The sequence below is a fragment of the Bemisia tabaci genome, chromosome 5 (assembly GCF_918797505.1).
Source record: "Bemisia tabaci chromosome 5, PGI_BMITA_v3".
NCBI classification, from domain to species: domain Eukaryota; kingdom Metazoa; phylum Arthropoda; class Insecta; order Hemiptera; family Aleyrodidae; genus Bemisia; species Bemisia tabaci.
In genome coordinates this window covers 43,463,713-43,479,297 of record NC_092797.1, presented here as the reverse complement: position 1 = coordinate 43,479,297, position 15,585 = coordinate 43,463,713, and the positions used below count along the sequence as shown (strand labels likewise).

The 15,585-nt window shown below is 39.0% G+C and overlaps 2 protein-coding genes across 2 annotated transcripts in view; one reads left to right on the top strand and one right to left on the bottom strand.

Annotated features, from left to right (window-relative positions):
• LOC109032720 (uncharacterized) overlaps positions 1–15,585 on the top strand; it is a 225,116-nt gene that overhangs the window by 1,022 nt on the left and 208,509 nt on the right. The gene's annotated exons all lie outside the window — the stretch shown is intronic.
• Positions 1–15,585, bottom strand: part of LOC109032266 (metabotropic glutamate receptor 2) — a 555,771-nt gene that overhangs the window by 502,148 nt on the left and 38,038 nt on the right. The window lies entirely within an intron of this gene.

The window sequence follows — 15,585 nt, the reverse complement described above, 5'->3', positions numbered from 1 at the left end:
TTTTAATGACGGACCGGACGCGGTCTCTTCTGCGAATCGCACTCGCCAAACACATTGTGTTGTTTTCCGGACAAAAGAACGTAACTTCCACACGGGATGAAAAAAATGTTAGAGGGACAATCCCCTAAAATTATGGTACTACACCATTCTGTTCGATTATGTGGGCATTTTCAATTAATTGCGGTGGTACCGCAACCGCGTTGTTTTCCGGATAAAAGAACGTAACTAAATTTTTCACACGGGATAAAAAAATTGTATTGGAGTAATCCCCTACAATTATGGTACTACTCCATTTTCTTGGATTACATAAGCATTTTCAATTAATTGTGGTAGGATCGCAACCGCGCGTTGTTTTCCGGACAAAAGAACGTAACTAAACATTTCATACGGGATAAAAAAATGTTATAGGGGTGATCCCCTAAAATTAAGGTACTACCCTACCCCATTCTATTGGATTATATGGGAATTTTCAATCAATTGTGGTATTACTGCAATCGCTTTATTTTCCGGATAAAAGATCGTAACTAAATATTTCGCACGAGATAAACAAATGTTGTAGGGGCAGTCCCCTAAAATAATGGTACTACCCCCTTTTGTTGGAATATATGGACATTTCCAATTGACCGTGATAGTATCGCAACTCAATTTGGGGTGGTACCGCAACAGTTGGGTTTGTAAATTTATTGGGGTGCACGGTTTTAAGCTCCCTAATCAAGTTGAGTTTTACCAATTGGCTACCTCTTCTTTTCCGTGCAACAACTGAGAGAGATAGTGCGGTCATATCATCATTTCTGTGACACAAGCACCTAAATTGACCAACTATTTAATAGGAATTGTTGACAATTTCTGGTTCAATTTTTTTTTAGATTTTACTTCCGACGACAAGCAAAAATCGGCAACATATGAGACGGACACACTGATCAAATTCTTGTGAGAAATTGAATTGTATGCGCCAATTTTTCATCCAATGGAGTTGTGTTCATTTGAATGGAGTTGAACTGCGTTGAGCTTTTTCCAAACCCAGTGGCGATTCTTAAAAGTTAGCAACACTGCTTTTCCTCCATTTAAATCCATTAAAAATGTCAGCTTTAGGTAAGGCAATTTGCCTCACCAAAAATCGGTCGTTTTACATACATTTAAATGAAGTAAAAGAGTGTTGCCAACCCTCAAGAATCGACACCGTCCAAACGAGGCAACGTTTGAACTTCAGTCAAAATTGCAAAAGTTATTCAAACAATCATTTTCCTTAGAAGAGGGAGACTTTGCTGTTTTTGTACAAAATTTATCTGGTACTTAGTGCATTCCAAGGGAAAATCAATGGAATTATGGTCAAAAGTGCCGAATGGTTCCCTAGTGAAAGTACAATATGTCAGTGGAAGAAATCTATATGAATTAAAACGAGGAAATTCGTTTTCAATGCCAGCCAATAATCTGACACAGTTTTAAGAACCTTTCCTTCTGATTTTTGTCCACAGAGCCTTCGATAAAATATACCAACAAAACTGAAAACTAATAAAATAATATAAAGCATGCCAAATTTATTCGTTCAAAACATGATTGCACTCAAATTCATTGTGGCCGATGTAATTACCAGAGCGTTTGAATTTACGGACTTGAAAACGTTAAAAACTTGCTCAGTAGTTATTTTATACCCTCGCACGGCGCGTTCCATACCTGACATTTTATGGGAATTTGTGTGACGTAGTGCTTAAATTCTCAATGCACAAATATAAACATTTGCCGAAGTTCATGTTCCTGGACCCGTATTACGTCAGCTTGAGTGCATTTGAGAGAGGCCTTGACCAATCAGAGAACCGTGTGGTGCAACATGTTTTCGTCAACACAGGCAACCAATGCTGATAAAATTCGGACCTTTGACATTGAATCATCAAAAACTATTTCACCCACGAATTATGCTTCCTGATCGAGATATTTTTTTAATCCAAAAGGCTGTCGGAGAGACAGCAAGCTTTTGGATCAGGGCTAAATTCGTCCTTCTCACGATAGAACGTAACTACATTTCAGTGTTGCCAACTTTCCCCTCGCAAATTGCATTTTTACCTGAAGAATATTGGGCATTTCCAATTGAAAATTTTACTGACTTTTCCCCGGATCTCATGCGAAAATCAGAAAAATTTTAGACTTAAATTGCACGGGTACATTTTTGTAAAAAAAATAAATTCTTTGGACCAATTTTGCAACCTTGGAATGGAGTTACGTTCCTTCGTCCAGGAAACGAGGAATTGAGCCATTTTTTGCAGGACCGACGCGACGCGTCAGCTGCAATGCTGCTCCAACTAGGCAACTTAAAGTTCGTTCAATATACTGCAAAGAAGATTGTGCAATCTAAGCAAAGCTTCCGAGCTTATGCGCTACTTTTGCAATAAATTATCTAACAAGTCAAAAACATGCGGTCACATATTGCTTTGCCACGCATATGGCGAGAGCCATGAATACCCATAGTGTGTTAGTTGAAGTTACGCGGTTTTCTCTTGAGTCTGCTTTGCGCCTTATCGATTGATCTGTCATTTAAATATATGGAAAATGATCGATAAACAGAGTCTTTGCAACGAACACCTTAATAATCGATTCTTCACCATAGCTTCAAATGGGAGAAATATCGAAAGTCGATCTTCCCGCCTCGTCCGTGATGAGAAATAACTAACCCAAGAGTTCCTTTGACACCCGATGCAGAGTGTAAGGCGTTACAAGATGATTGAATTTAGATTGAGTTTAGTAGAAAGTAGTAAGTTTTAAGAAACTTTTTTTTACTTATTGAGGGGACAATTTTCAATTTCGCACTTTTGATTTTAATTAATTGTAGGTAGGAGCTGCGTCTGTTTATTTCTGGCCAAACAAGTCGAAATCGCGTGATGATCACTATTTAATCGAATTCTCAACAACCTGTTCCCCTTCTCCTAAACGAAGAATCAATTCAAAGAAAGGAATATAAGGTGCACAATTTATCTTTCTCCTGTGAAAGAACGTAACTTCATTTCAACGTCACTAAAGTTCCGCTCAGAACTTTTATAATTACTAGGCGACTATTGAACCTTAATTCAATAATTTCAGCAAATTTCACATAATTTTCCACGGATTGCAGTGAAAAAATAGAGAAATTATAGGCAAACATTGTCCCGTCTTTTTTTTACGAAATAAAGAATTTAGTGCGTGTAATTTGCGACCTTGGAATAGAGATACGTTCTTTCGTCTAGGAAACAGCGAGTTGGTCCTCTCACTTATTTTCCATTAGTGCAATCGATATATGTAGAAAAAAGAATCATTAGTATTCTGATGTTTATGGAGTTATTCTACTTGACTGATGAACAGTTTTATTTATTTTCTAAAAAAAACTGGGTTCCCTTCCTTAGGACGGGGTCCGATTCCGGTACATTCGGCAGTGCTTGCGTCGATTGCGAAATTCAGAGGGAACTTTTGACGAAGGAAACTTTTCAGACGGATCGGGCTGACGAAACGGTTCGCTCTTTCTGGGTGTTTTAATTATTTACAATTTCTGGTACATTTGGCAGTGCTTGCGTTGCAGTCGAAACTCCGGCGGAACTTTTGATGTTAAAACTTTTAAGACGGATCAGGGCGACGACCGACTTGACGGAACGGAGTGGGTAACTCTGATTTGTTGCCTGAAATCCACTGCATCTTTGAATATTTGGACGTAACCGTGCCAAAACAAACTGTGTGCGAATGAATTGAATCGGAAGGTTAATTCTTCTTTCTCTTTTCTTCTTCTGTCTCTCTTTTCCCTCATTTTCTTTTCTTCGTCGTTCTCTTTTCTTTTTCTTTCAGTTTCATTTTTCTTTCTCTCTTCTTCTTCTTTCTCTTCTCTTCTTCTTTCTCTTCTCTTCCTGTCTCTTTTATTCTTCCCTCTCTTCTCTTCTCCTGTCTTTTTTTTCTTATTTCTCTTCTCTTCTCCTGTCTCTTTTTTTCTCTTTTATTCTTCTTTCTCTTTCCTTCTTCTGTCTCTTTTATTCTTCTTTCTCTTTTCTTCTTCCATCTCTTTTCTTCTTCTGTCTCTTTTCTTCTTCTATCTCTTTTCTTCCTCTTTCTCTTTTAGCGGCTCTGGTGCTTGCACTAGAGCTGCTATTCCGGACGGTCCCAGCTGGGGAGTATCAATGGACCATGTTACATTGGAGAAACCGCGCGTTGGTTGATGGGAATCGGCGCCATTTTCGACTATGTACCTTGTCATGACTTTATTTTATTGCATATTGTTTTATTGTTAGCCAATGCTATGTTGTGTAGTGTATTTTTGGAATCATGGTGATACAGTCAATAATTCAAAACTTGTCTGTGCTTTAATCTCGTGATGGAAAAAATGTACTTTACGTTCAAAATTTGAAATTTTGAATTTTAAAGTTTTCGCGGTTTTTTGGAAGAATGCAGTGGTTGGAGCTTCCTAGGCATATTACTCGATATCAGCTGATAGCAAACAAAGGTTACCAAGGAAACCGTAAACGTTTAACAACTGTCGTGGCCATCGGGGCGATTATTGAAATGACATCGACTCTATGTCGCCGCTTACGACAGGACATAGCCCTATCTTATCCGTGTAATATATCGCAATTCGATATTGTTTTGATTTTTAAATGGAGCGATTTATTCATAAAGTTCCGATTAGTTTTGGCGAACGGGCGTCGCCAGAGCCGCTTTCCGACGCGAATGCGTTGGAGCTTACTGCTTGTTTTTCTTCTGCCCTTTTCTTCTTCTTCTGTTCCTTTTCTAATTCTTTCTCACTTCTTCTTTAAATGATTTTCTTCTTCCGTCCCTCCTCTTTTCCATCCCTTTTCCATTACGAAAATCTGCAGTTCCAGTCAAAAATCCCGAGTTCAACCTCTCTCAGCATCTCGCTCCGTTGTGTGGCGGTTAAAACGAATGATTTATCTACACGGTGTCTTTAGTAGCTACGCAAAAACTGAATTTTGCCACCCGCGGCTCACGGGTAAAAAATCGACGATGGTAGTGGAGACACGGCGTCATCGGCAGGTGACTCAAATTAAGTTACCCCGACGGAGTATAACGAGGTGAACTGACCAAATCGGTCTTTTGAGCAGCCTTTTTTTATCTTTGATGTCTCTGAAGACCGAGTTAATCGCGCATCAAAGTCACGAGGCGACTCGATTAAGCTCCGCCGTCTCCCTCGGGCGCTGAAAGATAGTGCTACATGCTTGACCAAATAACAAACCCAAATTTAATTGCCTTGTATTCGCTGGCATAAAACACGTAAGCCCCCCGCGTTCACTAATTTTGTTTTCATTCCCCTCATCACCGGATCATTTACGAGTTTTTGGCCCCGCCCTACATATTTATCTTCGAGAGCCCCTCGCTCTCTCAAATGAGGAATATTTCCCAGGCTTATCGTATATAGGGATGTGAAGGGAATTTTACCTGGATATACTGCCATGCTAGCGGAAACGCCGTATAAGCCTTTGAAAGTAGCCAGATTTTTTTCAATAAAAACCGGATGTGCTAGGAAAACTCTGAATACATTTCTTCAAATTTCTAGACAATATTGTTCGCAGTTATACTTAAAATATCTGCAAATTTCAAAGAAAAATTGTAATATCTTTCCGCAAAAATCCATGTTTTAACCGGGGAAATTTGGCAATTCACAAATGTTCATACGGCGTTTTTCCTGAACACAGCAGTAGAGGGCAGCCTCTCTGGGCTGTAAAACTTGTTGACGCTTGGAGCGCGCTTCAGGGAGTTTCGTTTTACGTGAAATGCTCTCAGGGCTAAAATGTTGGCTGAGGTCGGCCTCCCACGTTGTTTGACATAACCTACAAATTCAGAGGATATAAAACTTTTAACCGAATACATCTCGAGCCTTTTGCGGGTTCACTTCATCCTGTTGCGCTGAGGAAAATCGTCGTTTGAGCTAACAAAAGCTGCAAAAGTTCTTCTGGTAGAATAAAAATGTTCTGCAAAATTTTGGAATTTTTCCCCTTGAATTTTCTTGAGATATTACTCTGGCCAGAAACATCATTTTTTGTCGACAAAGTTTGGTTTCCTTTAGTTAGATCCGTGCAAATTCAACCTGACTTTAGTTTTTTTAGCTACAAAGTGTCGTTTTTCTATCGCTCTCTTATTTTAAACTTAACGATAACAAAACGACGCTTTTAACTCAAACTTTAACTTTTAACTGACTTTAGGTTGACTCTTTACGGATTAAAATTAAAAAAAAAAAAAAAAAAAAAAAAAAAAAATATTCTGTTGACAAGAAACGACGCTTTAAATCAAAATGATACCTCAAGAATTTTTTTTTCTAGTGAACAAAATGAATATGTCGCGGGCATTTAGCAATCGCCGGCAATTTGCAAGCTCGTGCTGGTAAAAAAATATAGAAAATCATAAAATTTAGAAATAAAAGAACAAGATTAGAGTAATGATTATGTTGCCTATAGTATGAATAGACACTTTTCCATCCTTAAAAACATGGCAGAAATATGCACACTCAGAGGAGCGTGCAGTGAACTCCGTGACTTTAGTCCACAACACAGGCAACTAAACTAACATTGTGACAAAGCGAAGAGTATCACAAAAAATGAAGGCGCTTCGAGCCGAGCTCATACTATCGAAGACCATAAATCTTAAAAATTGCATTACGCCGATGCGCATTATTGCCATATATTGAAACAACATGTGAACCGCTTGCAAATTGCTGTCTGCGACAAATATACGATACGATTTTTTTTATAAAAAAAAAAAAAAGCTCCATCCAATTAACAAATGGGAGCAGCAACTATGAAAACATTTCTTCCGTGTTTGTCCAAAAGAATAATCGTCTTGGAAACTTCATCCAATCCTGAAAGTTTATATTTACAGTCAACTAATTCCTCCAATCCGTTCTTTCGAGTGAGCGCATTGAAGAACACGTGTTTAAATTGCAGACCGTGCGCTCGCCGAGGGTCAAACCCCCCCCCCCACCCCTCCCTGCTTTCTCCTAAAATTCGCAACAATACTACTAAGAACTTTTCCCATCTGGATTGTTGAGATTGTTTTGAACCCCTCGGAACACTCTTGACACCGGTAATAATAAAAATTGTTGATTTAATAACATTCGAGGTACCCCTGACGCTAAAGATTGTCCGTTTGCACTTGAATAGTTGCCGTTCTTCGAGTTTCATTTCCCCTGGTTTATTTTTCAAATCTGGTATACTTAGAAACTTCCGAGTTTTTAGCAACACTCCATCTACCAATGGAGATTTGGCAGGAGACAATTTTCAATCCTTGTGTGAGAACGTTGGGTTTGCCGTGATTTTGACTGGGAGAAAATTTTCACGACAGAGAGTTTCGTCATTAAGTAAAGGGTCTTGCCACCAACTCGAACACGTATTTTTGGGAGACTCAATAAATTTTGTGATTTCAAGAAAAACAGATTTATAGATGAGACTATGCACGGGGTGTAATGAAGGTTACATCATAGGCGGATCCAGGGGGGCCTAAGGGGCATCTCCTCCCCCCGGTTGTCAGAAAAAGGAGGCAAAGGTGGGAAGAAGAGTGAGAAAAGAGGAAAGAGGAGGAAAATAGAGGAAGGACGCTTAAATTTTGTAATTATTCCTAAAGAAATTCACTTAAATTCATGTTAGATGCTTTACAATTTCAAAAAAAAATTTCGGTGAAGCCCCTCGGACCCCTAGTCACCCCCCCCCCCTTCCCCCGTTCAAAGTGTCTAGATCCGTCTATGGGTTACACTGTGTATTTCCCCCAATGGCACAAAATGCAGGTACCTTTACTTAATGTGGTTGCTTAGGCTTATCTAATCAATGAATTAGACAAATCGTTTGATACTACGCTTTATATTTGTATTATCAACCCCTTCTTTGTCTTTGGTCGCAAAATTCGACGTAATTTATACAGAGGCAGTGTAATAAAAATAAGTTTTCCATTACAGTGAGTAGGCATTCAAGCGGTTCAGTTTCGGTGGAGCAGGCGTCTGAGGCTGTGCTCGTATGAGCTGAGCGATAAAAGCGCAAGCTTTCTCCGTGAGAATATTTTTAGTGGCGTGGCGTGCTTTGCGATACATCGATCGATCTGCCATCTAAATCTATGGAAAAGGGTCGATAAACAGGATGCTCGCAACAAACCCCTTCATAATCGATTCATTACCATGGTTTCAATTGGGGAAATATCGATAATCGATCATTCACACCTCGCCACTGAATATTTGAACACTCTTCTGAATGTGGCGGGCCCTACCTCTATCAAATCTGCGTTTTGTTTGCCTATTCTGTAACCCTGCCAACCCTTCTTTTCGGTGGGTTGAGAGTATAAGCCCAATCTTGTTGCGCGCCTCACGTATTGCATTTCATATTCAGCTTCCACGAATTCCAGCTTTTCGGTATGCGATAACAACATCTCCATCGGATGAATGAGATACAACTAAAGGATGATTCAGATTTGCATGAATCAATCCCATTTCACCCCTCCGTTTCGTCCTGGAATTCCGTCCAAACTGTCGTCTTTTCGTTCCAATTTCATCGTCTTTATTTTTTCCAAGCTTCCTCTCACCGCTCCTGAAATTCTTTCGGTTTTTTCATCCCGATGCCATGCTTCGTAAATCTTGAAGATAATCTCAACAGTTGCATTTCCATTATGTCTATACAAACGTAAACTTTTCGATGCAATAGTACAAAAATTACCTTAGAAACTGCGGTTTGGTCGTAAATTTCCCGTTTAACATTTTCAAATATCGGTATCCAAAATATTTTGATGTACCTATTATAGCAAAATATTTTAATCCTTCTCTTTTCTAGGAAGGTGAAAACCTTATTAACTTATTTCATTCATAAAACGCTTAATCTTTTCAATTCTAAGAAAAAAACGCACCTTGACGAGACCGTGTATTGTGAATCTAGAAAGCTATTCGAACAAATTTAAGTTTTTTGATCTGCCTCAAGCAAAATCTTATCAGATTCTTGAAGAAAAGTGCTACGGAAAAATTTAAGCGAAGAAAGGAAAAATTCTGTCGAACTCCTAGAAGATAAAGTCGATTTAAAGGTATTTTGGGGCTAAAATACCCAAATCACCGGTATTATAAATCCCGTTATATTATTGAAAAGAGATTTACTCGATATAAATGCAATTGTATTAAATATGTCTTGATTTTTTTATTTTAAACGTCTTTTCATGCAAAGAAGCTTAACCATGTCCATGCTTTATTCATTCATGAATTGAAAGTAAGCAATCCACATCCCGAAAATCTACCGATTTGCCGTGAAAAATTGCAGAAACTTGATATACCAGGTCGATGTACCCACTCTTTGAATTTACCAATCGATTTAGTGAGTGCACGTATGTGAAAGTCAAAATGCTATAGTCATTTTGGGTGCATTCATTTTTCATGAAACAATTGTAAGTAATTTCAATCCCGAAAAACCATACATTTTCCGTATAAAATCGAAAAAATCAAAATATGTCGACTCCCTGACGTGAAAATTAAATTCTACGTGTGAAAATACTTATGTATCGATATGCTGAACCGAATGCCCGCCTCTCCTCGTAATTTACAAACCGTTCCTATACTCATCTCAAAATTTTTCTCAGAGCTTTGTGTTATTATCAGCTTCCATTTAAACCCCGGTTTGATGGCCGAATCGGCTGCCCAAAAAGCAAGCCATTTTTGAAGGGCTCTATGAGAAATTCGTGATATTATCAGCTCTCAGGAAATCACCCCATGGGTAAAATTGCTGGTATAAATTTTCGAGAGCTTAAAATAATCGTATTCAAGAAACTAAGGCATTAAACTATGGAGTCAATTTCGTTTTAATAATGTAACGGGATTTACTTGTCTTCAGGTCAAAACTCATACAAGGAAGTCCCTTGCAAGAGGCTAATTTTTTGTAATTTCACTCAATTTTTTCTCCTTTTTATAATTGAATTGCTTGTCACATTCTGAGGTCAATCATATTAAATTGTAATTTATACATTTCTTTTTTTCCCCCTTCATTTTATTTTTTGTTTGGAGAAGTTTTGTTGATTTCTTCGGATTTCGAATACTGTAACTTCTCTTCTATTTGGCCGATTTTTATGAATGAGACCTCTTTTAATTCGTGTTTCAACGGAGAGTAAGGAAAAAATTGCTAAAAACTCGCGAAACAATTTTTTTTGAAAATTGGGCGAATCCTAGCGTGACGGTGAAATGGTTAATGAAGCGTAAGTAATTGGGCGAGGGGCTGAGGATCCCGGCCTAGCTTGGCGACCGTCATTAGCTATTGTTCGTCGAGACGCCGACGCAGTGATCAGGAGCGTGGGGAAGAGAGGGGTAAGTGGATTCCTGTATGAGCCACGTTTAGCTAATGGTCTAATGAGTCTCGAGGCTCATCACAGATTGCACTTACACAGATTGCACTGTATTTCTTAGTTTTAATAAGAAATAAAATATAATTCTGTAAAATTAGTAAATAAATACCAAGACAATTATTCAGGATGTCAAAGACTGACTGAAAACTTTTTATTAACCTCATATGATAAAAATATTATTATCAGCTGACACTGACATTGTTGTCAGATGAACAGCACTATCAGAGCACGGGTACCAACTTTTGAAAAGTATAACAGAGGTGTGGAGATCTGTCAAAGCAACGTTTTGAACAAAACGGAGGAGTTAAATTCTCATTCCGAGAGTGCCGACCTGCTCAGCCATCCTCGAATCAGTTCGCTTGATTCTGCTTATATATGCATATTTTAAATCAGCGCGTCGTACTCTTAGGCTTTTTTTAAGAAAACCAAGTAACGTAGACTCTTGGTATTCACTGCACATAAACTAGAGAGCCCCAGAATGAGAAACAACTTTAAATCATAATTATTGACGGATAATAAAAGAGGTTAAAAATGGCAACGATTGTAATATTTTCTGTTCTTTTCTTATTTATCTTAAATAATGTAAAGGAAGTCGTCAAATAATGGGAAATCATCGTGCAATTTTTTTCTAACAAACTAGTAGAAACAAGTCCGTGTTTAGGTGGACTTCGTAGCAGCTTTGCACATTCTAAACTTATCTAAACCTGATCATGCTCCACATTACAATGGTGAAAACATTTACTGGAGTTGGCGATGGTTGACTTTGTTACGCTGTTTATCGGAATAAATTTCATAATTGCTAAATTACACGGCGTCGAATTTACTCAAAACACTTTCCTTCACCTTACACAGAAGCTGTCAACGTGACTCGTAGCACTCAGTAAAGTAATTTTTGACACTAACATACTGCGGTCTCATGATTTATTTGGAAAGGAATAAAACAGACTGGACACTTCCCGGTGTCATTGCAAATGGTAATGAATGCCGTCTGTTCGCGACTAAATTCTCCTCCTTAGATACACTGTTTCCTGCGAGGAAGTCAGGAGAAACCTGATTAACTGGCAACGCTGCATGTATCCATCCGGAATGAATGAAATACGAGCGACCTGTCACCGTTGGCGAAACAAAAGGCGCAAAAAGCATCGCCGACAATCAGAACTTACTGACTTCGTATGAGCAGGATATCACTTTTTTTCTCTTTTTGGCAACAATAAACAGATCAATAAGCGTCGAAAACGACCGCGAAATATATTTCCTGTCGAAAGACTTCGACAATTATTGGCTCCACTAAAATGCAACAACATAGATGATTCAGTTTTATGGTCAATCGGAAGTCATTCGATATGAGTGATAACGAGTTCTTTCGCGGTAAACGTATGTACATAAATCATGTGTTATCGTTTTTTTCCAATTTTTTATTCTATAACGTACATTTATGGCTTCATAGAGAGGGGAGAAGTAGATGATAGGCTAACACAACTCCGTGCTACTTGAAATAAATGCTTTATGACTTTTCGAAAAACGGCTAAAACAGTTATTCCTCCGCGGTCGATATAAATTTACATTTAAAATCCATTTTTCCTGTGCTTGCGCTGAAGATGAAAACATATTTTATCATCCACTGGGAACGGAAATTGACAGCCCAAATGAAATTTAGTTCATTTTAGACGATAAGCTATTTATGAATCTTAAAATTTACCCCGTTTTACGATCTTCTAAGAGCTTTACAGTCCGCCTCAAACTTTTGTTATTTTAAAGATTCTCCCGTCCCACGCAGATTATTTTATCGGTAAAGTGCACCAAACGAGACGCGATAGAAAAACTCGGACGTGAGCGCATTTTTACTACCGTGCTAGTCATTAAAAATGAATTCTCAAGATTAAATGGAAGAGAAGTTTACTGACAAATAGACTTCGTTGTCATTTAAGACTTCTATTCGCTTGACGTAGAACCGTGAGGTACCTTCAGGAGTCGTAGTGACATCGAACATCGTATTAAAGTTCGGACGTTGCCAAATTTATCCCGATAGAATAATTATCTGTTAGGAAGTTATGAATGGTATGGAATTATGTTAGGTTCCTTGAATTTTCTGCAGGCATCTCGGATAAAATTGCGAAAGGAATCTAGATAACCAGTGCTAGATTTGTGACAGTGTGTATTGAGCGGACAGTAAATGTAACCAGAAGCACCATTCACATCAGTGGCGTGGCGTGCTTTACGATACCTATAATGATTGATCTGCCATTTCAATCTATGGAAAATAATCGAAAGGGTGTTTCATAATTGATCCCTTACTACAGCTTTATATGCGGAAACATAGATAATACATCATTAACGTATTGCCACTGATACACTCTCTGACAAAAATCTAGTATTCTAGATTTTCGTGGGGATCGTATGAAGGCCGGAATACAGTAACCACCCCCCCCCCCCCTCAAGGGGTCAACATTGGCGAATCAAGCAATTTGGCAACACCGGATTTCCACCGCTTAAACCTATGGAAATGTATCGATTCTTGGAGGGGCCAGGTGGTCCGACAAGAATCGATTATTAAGCATAGGTTCAAATGGAGGAAATTCGGTGTCGCCAAATTGCTGGATCCGCCTCCGGGGGTGAAGTTGTAAGTTGTGAGTTTCCGCTGTTCGGTGTTGTTATCCGAGTCCGCTATCGCTGTAAATAAATACAATTCGAGGTTGAGACCGGAGCTTTCAAAGCGCTATCTCGAACTTGTTTAAATTAATTCCAATAATCTGCGAAAACCGAACAGTTTTCACTATCTTCCGGTCTCACTGCGCCGTCCTCCTGTCATAAAGGCGTATCTACATCTCCACGTGATCCATATTTCACGTATACTTCCATGCTTTCTAGGGCTCACGCGAAAATTGAGACACACTCTTACGTCAGAGGAGCAACAACTGGATACCGCAATTTCGTCTTGAGTTATTCTCGAAAGTAAACGCAGTTTTGAACACACCAAGTTTGCAAGTTCCCTAGCGCGTAATTTGAATAGAGATTGAATGAACCTCCGCGTTGGAGAGTTCTTGAATGATGCACTGTGCGCTGTACGTACCGAGGGAAAACGCCGTATGAGTTTTCAGACGTTGCCATATTTTCCTTGATAAAATACAAATTTTCTGGAAAACTAAAAGATTATTTTTCTCCTGATTCTTCAGAGGATATTTTACACAATTCGATCCACGGTATCTAGAAATTTCAAGGAAAAATATTCATAACTTTCCTGAGAAATACATATTCTACGGAAAGCAATTTGGCAACGTCGGAATATACATACGTCGTTTTTCCTCAGCGCGGTAGCACTCTTGTTTAAAACTTTTCTCCACGCTAATTGCCCGCAATCTCCGGGAGAAACGCCGGAGTCGCTGGATCCATAAAAACTCTTGTGATTTAAATTTCCGAACGCTGATTTGCTATTTTCCTCGCTGGAAAATAATTTCATCGTTACGATGATTTAGTAACACGCAGTATGCTCCCGTGCTAAGTGGAAACGCCGTATGAGCACCCGAATGTTGCCAAATTTCATATTTGAGAATATTTATTTTTGAAGAAAGTTCTGTTTATATTTCCTTGAAATTTTCAAATCTTTTGAATGGAATTACGACCAAAATCCTATGAAAAATTAGAGGAGAAACATTCACAAAATTTCCTGAAAGTTCATGATTTGTCAAGGGAAATTTGGCAACGGCTGATGGCTCATACGACGTTTTTACTAAGCACGGCAGTATATGGGAATTCCCTCATTTTATCCGTGACAAATTGTTATTGCATTATGAGTTTAGTTTCGAAAGGAACGAGGACGAAAGGAAAATCTGGACGAAGGGAAATTTGGCAACGTCAAATGGCTCATACGGCGTTTTTACTTACCACGGCAATATATGGGAATTCCCTCCTTTTTTCTGTGACAAATTGTTATTGCATTATGAGTTTAGTTTCGAACTCCGGCGTTCTACAGTGCGAAAAAGAATGCGCTTATGCGGCGTTGGGACAAATGCCATTAATTTGGATCGGTAAAAAAGGGTTTTATTTTGATTAGTTTATGGAGGAGGAAAGGCGGTCGATGAGCGTAGAGTGGCAGCGACCAATATCTCAGAGGCAGAGTGACGCGTCCTGCCACCCCTGCACGATTTCTCCGAGTTCATTTTTCAAATTCAGGGACGAATACTTGCAAATTGAACGGGGAGATCAATCAAACGTGAATTTGCACGTCGAGTACTGAGAACTAATCTGCCTTGTTGGGGAAAAACGCCGTATGAACATTCGCACATTGCCAAATTTTCATCCCTTGAATATTTAAAAAGTAGATGAGTTAAAATCCAAGAATTGTACAACATATCGATGGCGAGACATCCAAACCGCGTACCTCCTTTGCAGACCACTTTTTTTTTAACCACTTTGCGGTGTTTAAAAATCTCTGCTACCGTTTTATATTTTTGAAGCAAACGAAGCAGCATCAATCCTTGTAGTTTTCACAGAATTTTCCTCGCACAGAGAAGAAAAATCAAGGAGGCTTTCAAGAATTTACGTATTTCTGCCAACAGGGAAGTATGCGCAATGCGTGAAGTATCCATGCAGTCTTGTAGGCGCGATGCGTCTCACGCCGACCGGTGCGGATCGCACTGTGTTTGACGCAATGCGTGAAGTATCCATGCAGTTTTGTAGGCGCTAATATGTGTTACGTGCCGACCGCCGCGTCGAGGGCTTCTATTATTCATGTGAAGTCTTCGTTATCATTGCTCTCTGCCGCGTGCCGTTCCGGGCCAAATTGCGTGTTTAGTTTCTCTCTTAACTCGACTAATTAAAGGTGCTGTTTCTTGTATCACCGGAAGACAACAAAATTAGAAATTACCATGCCTTTACTCTCAGGAAATGAGAAACTTTATGACCGTTTCTAGTTCGTAATTTTTTTTCTGAATCCGATTTTTTTTGATACCTACATCTAAAAAAATTTCAAAATTTTCCACCCCCTGAATTGGCCGCCATAGGCCACGGCCCATGTGGCCACTCCCTATATCCGGCCCTGCAACCAGGGCGTTTCGGGCCAATTACATGCCCAATCCCACTCTCAATTGGTGCACAAGCTAAAATTCAATTTTCTTTTAAATTTTAGCTTTCGTAAACCCACTTGTATATTTCTTGCATCTTGTCGTTATAAATTCGGGCCATTGCGTTGTGTCTCTCCTATCACTTTGTCACCTGGACAATTTCCACTTAAAATTTCCAGGAAAATTGCTCCTAATTCTTCGAAAATTA